The 14,912-nt window shown below is 39.7% G+C and overlaps 1 long non-coding RNA gene across 1 annotated transcript in view; it reads left to right on the top strand.

Annotated features, from left to right (window-relative positions):
* LOC132345842 (uncharacterized) overlaps window positions 1-12,310 on the top strand; it is a 68,818-nt gene extending 56,508 nt beyond the window's left edge. The window contains exon 3 of the long non-coding RNA XR_009495426.1: window positions 11,807-12,310. This is a non-coding gene — a long non-coding RNA (uncharacterized lncRNA). The remainder of the gene's footprint in view (window positions 1-11,806) is intronic.
* The last annotated feature ends 2,602 nt before the right edge of the window (window positions 12,311-14,912 follow it).

Below are 14,912 nucleotides of genomic sequence, written 5' to 3'. Positions count from 1 at the left end.
AGGAAAGTTATAACCAACCTAGATAGCATATTAAAAAGCAGAGATATTACTTTGCCAACAAAGGTCTGTCTAGTCAAGGCTATGGTTTTTCCAGTGGTCACGTATGGATGTCAGAGTTGGACTGTGAAGAAAGCTGAGCACCGAAGAATTGATGCTTTTGAGCTGTGGTGCTGGAAAAGACTCTTGCAAGTCCTCTGGACTGCAAGGAGATCCAACCAGTCCATCCTAAAGGAGATCAGCCCTGGGTGTTCATTGGAAGGACTGATGCTGAGGCTGAAACTCCAATACTTTGGCCACCTGATGCAAGGAGCTGACTCATTAGAAAAGACCCTGATGCTGGGAAAGATTGAAGGCAGGAGGAGAAGGGGAAGAAAGAGGATGAGATGGCTGGATAGCATCACTGACTCAATGGACATGAGTTTGGGTGAACTCCGGGAGTTGGTGATGGACAGGGAGGCCTGGTGTGCTGCGGTTCATGGGGTCTCAAAGAGTCAGACATGACTCAGCAACTGAATTAAACTGAAACTCTCTGCACTTGACAATGCTTTTAAGAGCCATGGAACTTTGCATATATTTTGACTCAGCATTAATAATTTTAGAAACTTCTGTTAAGAATATAATTATACAAATGAGCAACTATGTTTGCAAAAGGATGTTCATCATGGTGTTATGTGTAACAGGGAAAAATTGGAAATAAACTTAATGTCCAAATACATGGCGTTAGTTCAAATATATATGAAATTATGTGATAGAATGGCATGCAATATTAAAAGAGAAAAAGAAATGAACCTGAAAATAAATGGTGTTTATAGCACAGATCCCCTAACCTGGACTTGTGGTGTGGGTGCTAAGTCACTTCAGTTGTTGCGACACCTTGGTCTGTAGCCTACCAGGCTCCTCTGTCCATGGTGATTCTCCAGGCAGGAATACTGAAGTGGGTTGCCATGCCCTCCTCCAGGGGATCAAACCCATGTCCCTTATGTCTCCTGCATTGCTAGGCGGGTTTTTTGTTTTTTTACCACTAGCACCATCTGGGAAGCCCCTGGAATTGTGGAGACATTGCTAAATGGACCAAAGCCATTCTTCTCACTTAGAACATGGTCTCAGAACCCTCTTAATATCAAGCTCCAAGAATCCATTATCAGGACGAGAAATAAAAGGAAGCGGGAAATTTATGAGCCATACATATTGTAGAGTAATAGCTAATGACATAGAAAAAAGTTCATTGTCTACTGTTAAGGGGAAAAAATAATAGTCTACCAAGGAGTATACACTGATGATTATATTTTCTTTAAGGTGCATTCATGCTTATATATGAATAGATAAAAATGCTGAATGTTAAAAGTAATTATTTTCAGGTGATGGGATTCTGTGTGATTTTTATCTTTTTACTTGTATTTTCCATAGTGAAGTAAGAAATAGTAAGAGAGTGTTACTCATTTTTCAAGCCCTGCCTCTAAGAATCCTTCCTCATATCAATTTCTCCCTTGACTCCCTTAGGTTTCTGAGCCTCTTTCATCATGCTTACCACAGTCTGACCTTTGCTAGAGTAGTCTGTGCAGGTGGGTCCTTCTCCTCAACTAGATTGGAGGCTCTGGAGTGTATTACTCAACGAAAGTGGATTGCTCTCAGCAGGCGCTAGGACACATTTTGTTGAATTGAATTGAATGAACCTTTGGAACACATTTTCATCTAAGTCAGAGAGCGGTAATTCCTTCCACCCTATGCTCAAGTACAGAATCAGTAATTGGAAACTCTGATTCCAAGGGTCTGTGGCACTTGAAAGGAAAGAAATTGGGTGTCAGATTTGGTGAACTTAAGTCCCTTTGTAGAGCTGTTCCCATACAATATTTTCATCTTGTGCAAACAAGGGCAGATACTTTATTTTCACTGTGTGGAAGTTGGCAGGATGGGTTATTAAGCAATAATTTTTCAGCATTTTTTTTTTTTTTGTCTGTAGCTGAAGAAGAGTTCACCTTTTCAAAGGTTCTTGCAGACACGCAGAGGTAGACTGCTTTCTTCTCTGAGTCCTGAGGGCTGTGATGTGCTGTTATTAAGAAAGTTCGAACTGGAATAATTTCTCCACAGGGATGAATACTCAGTGATGTGATAAAGCATTTCCCTACTCTTGATACCCCATCTGTATCTTCAGAACTGATTTTTAGTGGAAGGCATATGAAAGAGGAAGTAATCTAAGCTCAGAACCAGAAAAGGAGTGGGAGAGAGAAACTTTTGGTACCTACTTAACAGAACAAAGACCTTGAGAAGCTAACCTGGGCCTGAAAAAAGGCAGAGGAATTGAAGAATAGAAGTCCAGGAGAATTAAACTGAATATTGTTAGCAGGCAATTTTTTCTCAAGGCTTAAATCATGATGCCACAGTGACAACAAATCATAGTGCTAGAGTCCATCCTGTTCACTGGTGTGCTTTTCCACGGGTCATTGTCAAGCCTTTCAGAAAAAGAAAAAGTGTCCTCTTTGTAATAATCCTCAAAGAAGGAATGTATACAGCCTGTCTTGGTAAACTATTCCAGAGTTGAGCAACACACACTCTAAACAGGGAAAGTGAAAGTGAAAGTTGGTCAGTCTTTCCAACACTTTGCAACCCCATGGGCTATATAGTACATGGAATTCTCCAGGCCAGAATACTGGAGTGGGTACTTTCCCTTCTCCAGGGGATCTTCCCAACCGAGGGATTGAACCCTGGTCTCCCGCATTGCAGGCAGATTCTTTACCAGCTGAGCCACAAGGGAAGCCCAAGAATACTGGAGTGGGTAGCCTATCCCTTCTCCAGGGGATCTTCCTGACCCAGGAATTGAACCAGGGTCTCCTGCATTGCAGGCAGATTCTTTACCAACTGAGCTATGAGGGAAGCCCCAAAGTAAAATTTGCTCAGTCATGTCCAACTCTTTGGGACCCCATGGACAGGCTCCTCTTTACGAGGCCAGAATTCTGGAGTGGGTAGCCTTTCCCTTCTCCAGGGGACCTTCCTAACCCAGGGATTGAACCCAGGTCTCCTGTATTGCAGGCAGATTCTTTACCAGCTGAGCCATCAGGGAAGCCCCTAAACAGGGAAGGGATATATATATATATATATAACTGACAGTGAAACGAAAGACTATATCCTTCTGTTCTATGCTTGATAGACATGGGACTAGTGATCCTGGTTGTCAGTATTATCAAACTTCATATACATGACCACTGATAGCAGGACCACAGTTATAATTATTAGAGAGATATCAACAGGAGATTTAGATGTGCCTAAAGTTTACTGCAGTCAATCCAGTTACTTGCGGGTAGTTAGTCATTTGACAGGCAGAATCATTATGTCTGTGGCCATAGGTAACTTTATGTAGGTCTTGGAGCTACAACCAAGCGACACCATAGTAACAAAATTTCCCACTTTTCTCTTCTCCATGTTAAGTAGCCTGGCTCATTTTTCTTCAGAAGTCTTCATTTTTAAATCTTTAGTCATAACCTCAAACATGAAGTTTTCAGAGGTGGATAGGAGGGCTAAAATAACCAACTAATCTGATGATTTTCAAGTGAGAAAACTGGAGGACTGGAGAGTTGTACTTAATGAAAGAGCTAGCAGAGAACACAAGGCTCCTGAGCTTCGATCTTGGATTTTTAGCACCACATGTTTGTATTGCTCTGCTTCTTCAGCTCTACCAGCGGTTTTCAATTAGAGATATATGCACGCCAGTGCCACGCCAAGTGTTTTTCACGGCCCTGTGTTGATCCAGGAATGTTTCTAACTGGCTTGTAATGAAACAAGTAAAGACATCGAAAGTAAGCATTTAGGAACTTGTACACACAATTGGGCAGAACAGTTTATGTCTATTGAATGTAACAATAAACAACTTGGACTTGTTTTTGTCTGGTTTTATAATTTAGTTTACCTTCTACGTTATTTTTAGAGTATTGTGTAAAAGCATCATTCTTCAATGGATTACAAATAAAAATCAGCCTGTCACCACAGATGGGTTGAGAAGCACCACTCTAAGTAGGTCACTGGGTTTTTATAACAAATAGCAGGACATGCACGAACAGGACGCTTATAAGCTTCTAAAAGTAATCAAAAGAAATGAGCTTAGTATTCATGTTATGGTAGCATCTGGATACTTTGAGTAGTTTATGGGAAATAAGACAGGAAGAGCTGGAGAACACTGAGCCACGTATGATTTATTTTCATTATTGTTCAGTCGCTCAGTCGTGTCCGACTTTTTGTGACCCCATGACTGCAGCACGCCAGGCTTCCCTGTCCTTCACCATCTCCCAGAGCTTGCTCAAACTCACGTCCATGGAATGTTTTCATGGCACTGTTCCAATTACTCTTCAGTTTTTAATGTTCTTTTAGAGAGGTGAGTTTTTGCAAAGGTCAGAAGAATCTTTAAAAAATTTATAGCAGATAGGACAATTATTATGTACTGTGACTCTAATACATTGTCTACTATATTTTTAAAACTATTTTTTATTGGAGGATGGTTGATTTACTGTGTTTAGTTTCTGCTGTACAGCAAAGTGAGTCAGTTAGACATATACACAGATCCACTCTTTTCTAGACTCTTTTCACATATTGGCCATTACACAGGGTCGAGTAGGGTTCCCTGTGCTATGCAGGAAGTCCTTGTTGATTATCTATCTTGAATATAGTCCGGTGTATATGTCAATTTCAAGCTCTCAATTTATCTCCCCCCCTCACCCCACTCCCCTTCCCCTTTGGTAACCATAACTTTGTTTTCTATATCTGTGACTATTTCTTTTCTGTAAGTAAATTCATTTGTACCTTTTTAAAAAGATTCCACATAAAAGTGATGTCATATGATATTTGTCTTTCTCTGTCTAATTTACTTCACTCAGTATGACAATCTAGACTGTCCACTGTATCTTTTAGTATAAAATCAAGTCTGTTCTCTTTTCCCTTAATTTGAATTTTCTTCCTGAGCACGTTAGTACCTTTTCCAACTTACTTAGCCAAGTCTATTCTAACCACCAGTCAAATTTTATCCTGACTGTAAAAATTCTAATTCAGTCTTCTGGGCTTTCTTTCACCTCTAGATTTGGTAGGTATAATTGTCTCTATTATCCAAGTCGAAGAAAAATGCAAGGATACTTGAATGTAGTATCAGTCACAATGAAATATTCCTGGATGGCTCCTCCAGGGTTGATAACGACCTACAGATAATTGCTCCCTCGGATACTCTTAACCGTTTATTAACCCATATAATGCAATAAAGGCAGACTCCCAGCAACCTCAACTACCTGACATGGCTGAAACCTAAAAGTACAAAAAACAAAACAAAATAAATCCCCTCTGTGAGCACTGAAGGACAGCTATCATAAAAGCTGCACATGACTCTAAATACCAGGGTGGAAGGTGGGGCTGCACCAGGTCAGAGGGTAAAGACCTCATGGTGTGAGTACCCTCAGGCTGGGGCCTGACGCCAGTCTTCTTGCCTGAGTAGCCTGGCCACCCTCCACCCGCCCCGCCGCCCGGCACGCCGACCCTCCAACACCACTTCCTCCATCAAGTCCATTCGGAGACCTTCCCTCTCCGAGCATGGACCAAGACTTGTATGCATGTCCATGGCTCCGGCCTAACTCTGTTGTACTTTTTTGTTTACGCATCTGCCCGCTAGTCCTTTCCGGTGAACAGACAGAAGGCAGGGACTATGCTCTATGTATATTTGTATCCTTAGGACGTGTATAGTATCGGCATTCCACACGGTTGAAGGAAGGAAATCTGATTTGACCTTCAGTTCTGAGGTATAGAAGCACTCAGACAGCCCCACCTGTTGTAATTCTCCTTCATAAAAACCCAAAAAAACGCATATCCAACTATAGTACTAAGGTCTACCAGCTGGTTATAATTTCCACTTGCAAACGTCTTTGATTCTCACAGGAAGTGTAAAGGAGGCTGGAGTAGAAGACTCTTCTTGTCAAGAAGAAGGCTCCTGGCTCTGTTCCTGCCTCTGGTGCCATTTTATTAATCCGCCTTCCCTGCTGTCTGACTTACTTTCCTTGGCCAATGGAGAGCTGATTGCTCTGTCTTCCTATCAGCCTAGGCATTTCCGTTCCCTTTCTGCCTCCTTCAGGCTCTCATGTCCAGCACAAATCATCCTGTCTCCCTTTCTTTACCCTTATTTGAGCTATCTGCCCCCACGTAATCATTAGCTGTGAAATATGCATTTTGAAATATGAAATATCAAATTTATGGCAAGCCCATACTTTGTGTTAGGCTTCTTATTATATACAGTGGGCACATAGAAGAGCAATATGTAATACTTGCTCTTGAGGAACTCAGAATTTAGTGGGAAAAACAGATGAGTTAATAAATTATTAAATTACCTAGACCGATTATAGACCAATTTCTCTGACAAGTCTTTTACTTTCATAACCTCATTCACTTTTCATTAAATGACAGTATTATTCCCATTTCACAGACAAAAAAAAAGTGTGACTCTTGGGAGGATTGTGTAAATTGCTCAAGATCCCATTACTTGTAAGAAACAAAATGAGAGTTAAAACTTAAGGTGTTTGAATACCAACTCTGCACAAGTAACTGTGCCCTATTTTGTGCCTATGGACATTTGAGTCCCTTCCCAATCTCCTTTCCTATGTTATCTAGAAAACTCACTGGTGGGAGAAGAGTAGACCTCATTCCCAACTAGGTTTTAAAATTAGCAGGTACTATAGCTTTCATGCTTGGATTTATTTTCCTATAACATTTATGTCGTGAAGAACTGACTCATTGGAAAAGACCCTGATGCTGGAGGAGGAGAAGGGGATGACAGAGGATGAGATGGTTAGATGGCATCACTGACTCAATGGACAGGAGTTTGAGTAAACTCCAGGAGTTGGTGATGGACAGTGAGGCCTGGGGTGCTGCAGTCCATGGGGTTGCAAAGAGTCGGACATGACTGAGTGCCTCAACCAAACATTTATGAAGAACATCATGCAGAATATTATGTAAGTTTGTAAGAGACTAAAATCTGTAGCTCTGCCTTAAAATACTAGGCCTGTTTACCTTAACATAGATTAGATCATTATTTTATTATTTAAAAAAACAAGTAGGTTTAATATCAATTGTGTTGTTATCAGTAAGGATCTTGCAAATCATTTTGGCTTTGATTTCCTCTCAATATTTGTTTCAGCCAAGCTAACAGGTTTTTTTGCTCTAATTATCCAATTTTTCCTTTTAAAAATAGGTTCACCTTTCTTGTCTTCTGAAATCTGTTCAATCTTGTTCAGATACTCAACAACAGCCAGTCAACCTGTACGGACCCTGATAATTTTATAAACAACTTGTTATGAAAATAATCAGGCACTTCAGACTTGAACCCATTTAATTTACTCCCAGGAATCCTCCTACTGTAGCTTAATTTTTTGACCTTCTATCTTGGGTGAAATCTGTTCTGTATATACTTACAGTATATTTTACTACTTGATTTTTTTTTTTTTTTTTAGTATTTCTTTTAATCAAATCTTCAGACAAAAGTATTGCACTATCAGACAAAAGTAATGTACCCCTTTGTCATCCCTATGGTGAGATATGACTCATCCTTAACCAGAGTCATATTTGCCTCTGAAACAGCAAAGCCTTGTCTTTCTTATTCTTCAGGTGACTGGCACTGACTAAGACTGGAAATGTCCTTTCTCTTTTGTATGTTACAGCTTTTCTGATACTTCTTTAAAAGCAAAACAGAGGGAAAAAAAAAAAAACAGAAAAAACAAAACAGAAACCCCATAATATATTGAAAAAAATACGTATTGGTAACTCACTGGTGAATGAATGTATAAGTGAGTGATTGATGTGAATTTTTGAATTGTATTTTCATTTAAATTACTTTCTGTAATATTTGAAGCTATTTACTTAGCTTGGTAATGCTGCTATCCAAGAAGAAGCAACATACACAAATAAATTCAGTGTATTTAAGTGGAAGCAACATGTTGAATTTTGCCAAATAATTGATTATTAATGTTGCAATTAGCCTTTTTAATTTCCAGTGGAGTTAAGCAATGAGAATTATGTTATTGACATACTACCAAATCAAGAATCACGCTCTAGAGACAGAATGTTTTATTCCTTTGGAGACCTCAGTTTTTTCCTCTTAAGGCCTTCTGTTGATTAGATGATGCTCACCCACAATATGGAAAATATTCTGCTTTACTCAAAATTTACTGATTTAAATGTTAACATCTAAAAAGCAACATCTAGATTGGTGTTTGACCAAACATCTGGCCACCATAGCTTAGCCAAGTTGATACATAAAATTAACCATCTCAAGTGGTCATGTTTTTTAACTTGCTCTTATTTAAAAATTCACCATAAAATTTAAAACCAGTACTCAAAATAATTAAAGTAAAAATAACTTTCTAGAATAGATGCAAGAAAATTTTGTAAGATCCCATATAAGAAAAGAGGGCAAACTGAGGCCATTTCCCCCCAGTCTCCCCAGTTTAGGTACAAGTGTTTCTTAAAAGTGGAGATGCAGTTTGAAATTAAGAAGTGAGGTGACTGTGTCATCTCTGAGCTCAACATCAACATGAGCCAAATAACAAAAGCTATTGTCATTTCCCCAAAGAAGAAATAAGCATCCACATATGAATTTCTTGCCTTCCATATTAAGTTGTGAACTGTGCACGGATAGGGAATACGTATTACTTTTCCTCTGTACCTCATAGGTTTCAGCATATTGCTGGATACTTTAAGTGGAAAAGTGGATCTCTGAAAAAGGTAGCCCACAGACTCAGTAAAGCCAACAAAGATTGAGTAAAGCCAAAATGGATTGAGAGCAGAGTAAGCTGTAGGTAATTGAGTGACTGTAGGGCTAATTGAGTGGCGATGGAATAAGACAAAAGAGGCTGTTGTTCAAAAAAAGGCAGTGAACTAGATACTTTGATCATGGAGTATTGCCTTTTGACAATCTGATTCCCCTTAAAGTGCGAATGTCCTGAGGTAGATGGATATCACTGATGCAAGGCAGAGCAAGAATACGGGGTTCAGGCGGCCCATAATGCATGCATACATCATAGGCTACTTGGGATGAAAGCAGAGACTATGGGTTGCAGGAAAAAATGGGAGCCAAGTACCATGTCATTTAGAAAGGTGGGAGAAGTTCGTGAAAGTTATACGTGAAAGCGGCATTGTCAGTGTTAAGGTGATTGACGGATGTTTATAAAGGTGATAGAAAAGAAGCAGCATTTTGGAAGGCATTAAGGCTTTCAAGACTCAGAACCTCAGAGAAGGTGTTCGTTTCTGATTGTTAAATGACACCCAGAGTGGAAAATTACGTCAGTTCAAGGGCTGTTTTGGAAGAAGCAGGGATAAAGTAAAATGTCTGTGAACTGACTTGGATGAGTTTTCAAGGGAGCAAAACGTCTGGATTAAGACTAGTTGCTTTGGAGAACAGCCAGAAACTGTGGATTGGGAATAACAAAGGTCATATATTAAAGACACAATCATCTTCCCTAGAAACACTGAGGATTTTAATGTTTTCTGAACCTTGTTACACACCCACCCCCCCAAGTATACACACACTCATCAGCAATACCTCAAATTCTATTAAAAAGTTAAAATTATGAACAGCAGCAAAATGTCTCATTGTTTATTTGCTAATGTCAAAGGGCATTGGTTTCAAACAATACTTGCATGTAGAATATTTTAAAAATTTAAATCTTTGTTCCAAAGAATGTTGAGTAAAGATTGAGTAAAGCCACAATGGATCAAGGGCAGAGTAAACTGTAGATAATTGAGTGGCTGTAGGGCTAGTGAGGGGGGAGATCTTAAAGAATTTAAATCAGAGTTCCAAAGAATGTTGTTTGTAATGCTAAAACATGTACAAAGAAGTACATAGTGTTTAGAATCAAATTTCCTGTACTGTGGATTAAAAATGTCATCAATGATGGATAAGACTTGGAAAATAAGATGCAGAGTAAAGTGAAAAGAAGGTAGAGCAATTAGTAATCTCCATCATTTTATGGTAGATGGACCCAAAACACTGCCAGGTTGCCATTTGCACATGAATGATGGATAGTGATTTACAGTGCTGAAATGCACCCAAATGATAACTTACTTACCTAGATATTCTGCTTCCAATACTCTTCTTTTTAAAAATTATTTCATCTTACTTATTTATTCATTTTTGGTTATGCTGGATCTTCGCGACTGCTCAGGCTCTTTTCCTAGTTGCAGCAAGCAAGGGCTACTCTCCAGTTGCACGACTTCTCATTGCAGTGGCTTCTCTTGTTTTGGGACGTATGCTCTAGGGTGTGAGGGCTTCGGTAGCTGAGCCTCCTGGGCTCTAGAGCACAGGCTCAATAGCATGGGCTAGGCTGCTCTGTGGCATGTTGGATCTTCCAGGATCAGACACAGGGATCGAACCTGTGTCTCTTGCCTTGGCGGGTAGATTCTTTACCACCGAGCCACCAGGGATTCTTCTGACTCAAGAAATTTACTAATATGAATACAAGCACCAGATCTGAGTTCATTAACGTTTAAATGGACACATCTGCCTTTCACCATATGACTCAATCCAAAGGCAAATGCAGGGAGAACAGCTTATAAAGGAGAGCTAAGCACTGATCTCCAAGGCTTCTCAGTTCTTTGATAGGCTTCTGGAACTTACCGCTTACTCTCTTGTCTTTCATCCTGTAGCTTTTTTCTCCTTTGAGGTTTTTTTTTTTTTTTTCCTAAGGAGCACATACAGAGAGACATTTCCATGTATCCAGCTATGCCAACTGCTCCATCACATTTGGTGCACCATTAACTTTGGGAATCCACCCACTCATTACTGTACAAAGAACAATCCGCTTAGTTCTTCCCTTCTCAATCTGCAGACTGCAGCAACATGTCCTCTGTAGGGAGAAGCATGAAAGCCGTCTGTCTCATCCTGTGGGAGGAGCCTAATCCTCCCTTGCTGCATGAACCTGACAAGGGCCTGCTTCAGCAGCTGCACAGCTTTGACCCACGGGCTGCAGAACTGGACTGCATAACTGAGTACCTTGTGAGAGTCCTCTGGGAGATGGATGTCTCTTTCAAGACAGCGTGTGCTCCTCAAAAAACATATAAAGGAAAAAGTCTGGGTTTGAAATGAAGAGACATGACTTTGAATCCAATCCCACAACTTGCTAGCTGTATAAAATTAGGCCAGTTGCCTTTCTGAGTCTCCTTATAAAATAAGAATAATAAGGTTTACCCTCAGGCTGCTCTGGAGAAATAATGAGATGGTACATGAGCAATAACCTGGCAATGATCCTGGTCCAAAAAAGGCTGCTCAATAAATGCTAAACCTGCCATGTTCTTAGTGAGTCACTGATAGAAGCCATCCATTGTGTCCAGTGCCTCCCAGATACCATCCAATTTAATTGTCCCTGCCATCTGGTAAGGGAGTCATTGTTCAAGGCCAGGACTCCAATGAGGAAATGAAAGCTGAGAGAATCAGATAACTTGCCTAAGTCACTGGATAGTAAATATGAATCCTGGAATTTGAGCTCATTTGACAACACACTCTTTCCTGTAGCTGGCGTCAGCTCTGAATATGAAGTATAAAGAGACCTAAAAAAGCATAGACTGGAGTCCTACTGGGCTCCTGTCCTCATATCCAGACTAGTTAACCCTTCTCTTACTTGACCCTTCTACCTGATAGTTCCCCGGGAGTCATTAGAATATAAGCTTGGGTATCTTGGCTATCTCTTTTCTTCTTTGTTGCTGGTGTTATTATTAGTAACGTATCAAGCACAGTGCCTGGCATACAGTGACACTTCAGTAAAGGGTTTTTACTGATTGATGGTTTCATTTGCAGACGGTGCGAGATGCATGGAGGGAGAAGGGTCCACAACTGCTCAGGAGATGAAGAATGAGGCATGGGATCAAACACAGCTCTCAGAATTGGTGAGAACTTACTAGAGAGTTCTGGACTGCTGCTAGGTCATTCCAAAGGTTCCTTACCCCAGACACTAGCCTGGAAACTAGCCCAGATCAGAAGGAGGGCTTGAGATGATTTGGAGTTCTTTGAAATTCCTTGTCAAACAGGCACTGATTGCAAGACACCAGTGACTCTTCAGGTTTCCACGGTACCAGTCGGTTTTAGGCCAATAATGCCTTGTATGGGCCATGCAGATACACTTGGGATTGCAGCTATTTTGAATAAAATGGAAGTAATAGATAAGATGATTTACGAAGAATGTTGTTTCTCTTGGAATCCTACTACAGGAGGGGATCTGTAATGTTTGAAAAATAAAATCATAATAACATTTCAAAATACTCAGAGAAATCCTCGTGGAAACTGGTGGTAACTTCATCAAGGGGTTTTAAGAGAAGAGGGCTCTTCTCTTGAACATTGATTCTGGAAATTTTTATCTTTTCTCCCCTTGTGGCATCTTATGATCTCTGTCCAATAAAGGCAAAAAGCATATAGAGAATAATTTGGTGGCTGTTCTTATGAGCTGAAGATATACCTAATAAGTAGGGTTGGGAGAAGGAGAAAGTAGGGCTGGAGTGAAGCTGGAAGCCTGGCTAAGATGGTAAAGCATCTGCCTGCAATGCAGGAAACCTGGATTCAATCCCTGGGTCAGGAAGATCCCCTGGAGGAGGACATGGCAACCCACTCCCATATTCTTGCCTGGAGAATCCCATGGACAGGAGTCTGGTGGGCTACAGTCCATGGGGTCTCATAGAGTCAGACACGACTGAAGTGACTGAGCACGCAGTTAGCTCAGTAGGTAAAAATCTGCCTGCAATGCAGAACCTGCAGATGCAGGTTCCATCCCTGGGTCGGGAAAATCCCCTGAAGGAGGACATAGCAACCCACTCCAGTGTTCTTGCCTGGAGAATCCCATGAGCAGAGGAGCCTGGTGGTCTACAGTCCATAGGATTGCAAAGAGTTGGACATGACTGAAGCAACTGAGCATGCATATTTTAGATAATGGAAGAGAAGGAGATGGATAAAGAAATCTTCCCAGAAATAAAAAAAAAAAACAAACAAAAAAAAAACAAAAAAAGGATTTTCAGATCTGTTTCACTATATTCTGGTAGGCCCCTAACATTCATAGTTCTTACTTTTGAGGTAGTATTCTAGTATAAGTATAGACCACAAATTTTTAAGCTAATTTCTTCTAGAGGGCTCACATTTTAAAACTTCTTTTATAAAAAGATGGCATATTCTTATCAGGTTGCAATTTCTCAGTAAACAGGTTTAAAAAAATTAGAACCTCTCTTTAGAATAACATGTTAGCAAATGCTTTTAAGTGCTAGAGTTTCTTAGAGAAAGGGGTATTTTAAGTCTGTTTAATATTCATAAGACTCAGGATTCTAGGAAGAAGGTGGCACAGTTTCAGTGGGACAAAAAAAGAAACCTCAATATTCTCTAATTTTATAATCAGACACCTTGCATCCTGGGTTGGATACTGGAAAAAGTCATCTCATTTTCAATACATATTTTAGAAACTATCTGATATATAGCAAATTATTCTCTTTTTTTGTATGTTTTGTTTTTTAAATTATTTTTTAATTAAAGGATAATTGCTTTACATAATTTTGCTGTTTTCTGTCAAACCTCAACATGAACCAGCCATAGGGATACATATATCCCCTCCATTTTGAAACTCCCTCCCCTCTCCCTCCCCACCCTACCCCTCTAGGTTGATACAGAACCCCTGTGTGAGTTTCCTGAGACATACAACAAATTCCCATTGGCTATCTATTTTAATATGGTAATGTAAGCTTCCATGTTATTCTCTCCATACATCTCACCCTCTCCTCCCCTCCCACCATGTCCATAAACCTGTTCTCTATGTCTGTTTCTCCATTACTGCTCTGCAAATAAATTCTTCAGTACCGTCTTTCTAGATTCTGTATATGTGTGTTAGTATATGATATTTACCTTTCTCTTTCTGACTTACTGCACTCTGTATAATAGGCTTCAGGTTCATCCACCTCAATAGAACTGACTCAAAGGCATTCCTTTTTATGACTGAGTAATAGTCCATTGCATATATGTACCACAATTTCTTTATCCATTCATCTGTCGATGGAAATCTAGGTTACTTCCATGTTCTAGCTGTTGTAAATAGTGCTACAATGAACATTGAGGTACATGTGTTTTTTCAATTTTGGTTTCCTCAGGGTATATGCCTAGGAGTGGGATTGCTGGGTCATATGGAGGTTTTATTTCTAGCTTTTTAAGAAATCTCCATACCGTCTTCCATAGTGGCTGCATCAATTTACATTCCCACCAACAGTGCAAGAGGGTTCCCTTTTCTCCACACCCTCTCCAGCATTTACTATCTGTAGACTTTTTGATGATGGCCATTCTGACCAGTGAGAGGTGATGTCTCACAGTGGTTTTGATTTGCATTTCTCTAATAATGAGCAATATTGAGCGTCTTTCATATGTTTGTTAGCCATCTGTATGTCTTCTTTGGAGAAATGTCTGTTTAGGTCTTCCCCCCACTTTTTGATTGGATTATTTGTTTTTCTGGCATTGAGTTGTATAAGCTGCTTGTATATTTTGGAAATTAATCCTTTGTCAGTTGTTTAATTTCCTATTATTTTCTCCCATTCTGAGGGTTGTATTTTCACCTTGCTTATAGTTTCCTTTGCTGTGCAAAAGCTTTTAAGTTTAATCAGGTCCCACTTGTTTACTTTTGTTTTTATTTGCAAATTATTCTTGTACTGAATTTCCATAACATGTATTTTCAAGCTACTCTGCCTTGCTTCCACACCAGTTCAAGCAATTCTACATATTTGTGATTTTTAATGTTTTTGTTCCATTACTTTAAAAAAACATACTGTGTATTTGCATGTGTTGCAGTTGTAACCATAAATGAAAATTTATTTTATCAGGAGAGACTATTCCTGTCTAGAGTCCCCCAAACTCAAACCAAAATCAAACCAATGGGTATGTCCAC

This window comes from Bos taurus, chromosome 7 (genome assembly GCF_002263795.3).
Source record: "Bos taurus isolate L1 Dominette 01449 registration number 42190680 breed Hereford chromosome 7, ARS-UCD2.0, whole genome shotgun sequence".
In the NCBI taxonomy this organism is placed as follows: domain Eukaryota; kingdom Metazoa; phylum Chordata; class Mammalia; order Artiodactyla; family Bovidae; genus Bos; species Bos taurus.
This window is presented reverse-complemented; position numbering and strand designations above follow the sequence as displayed.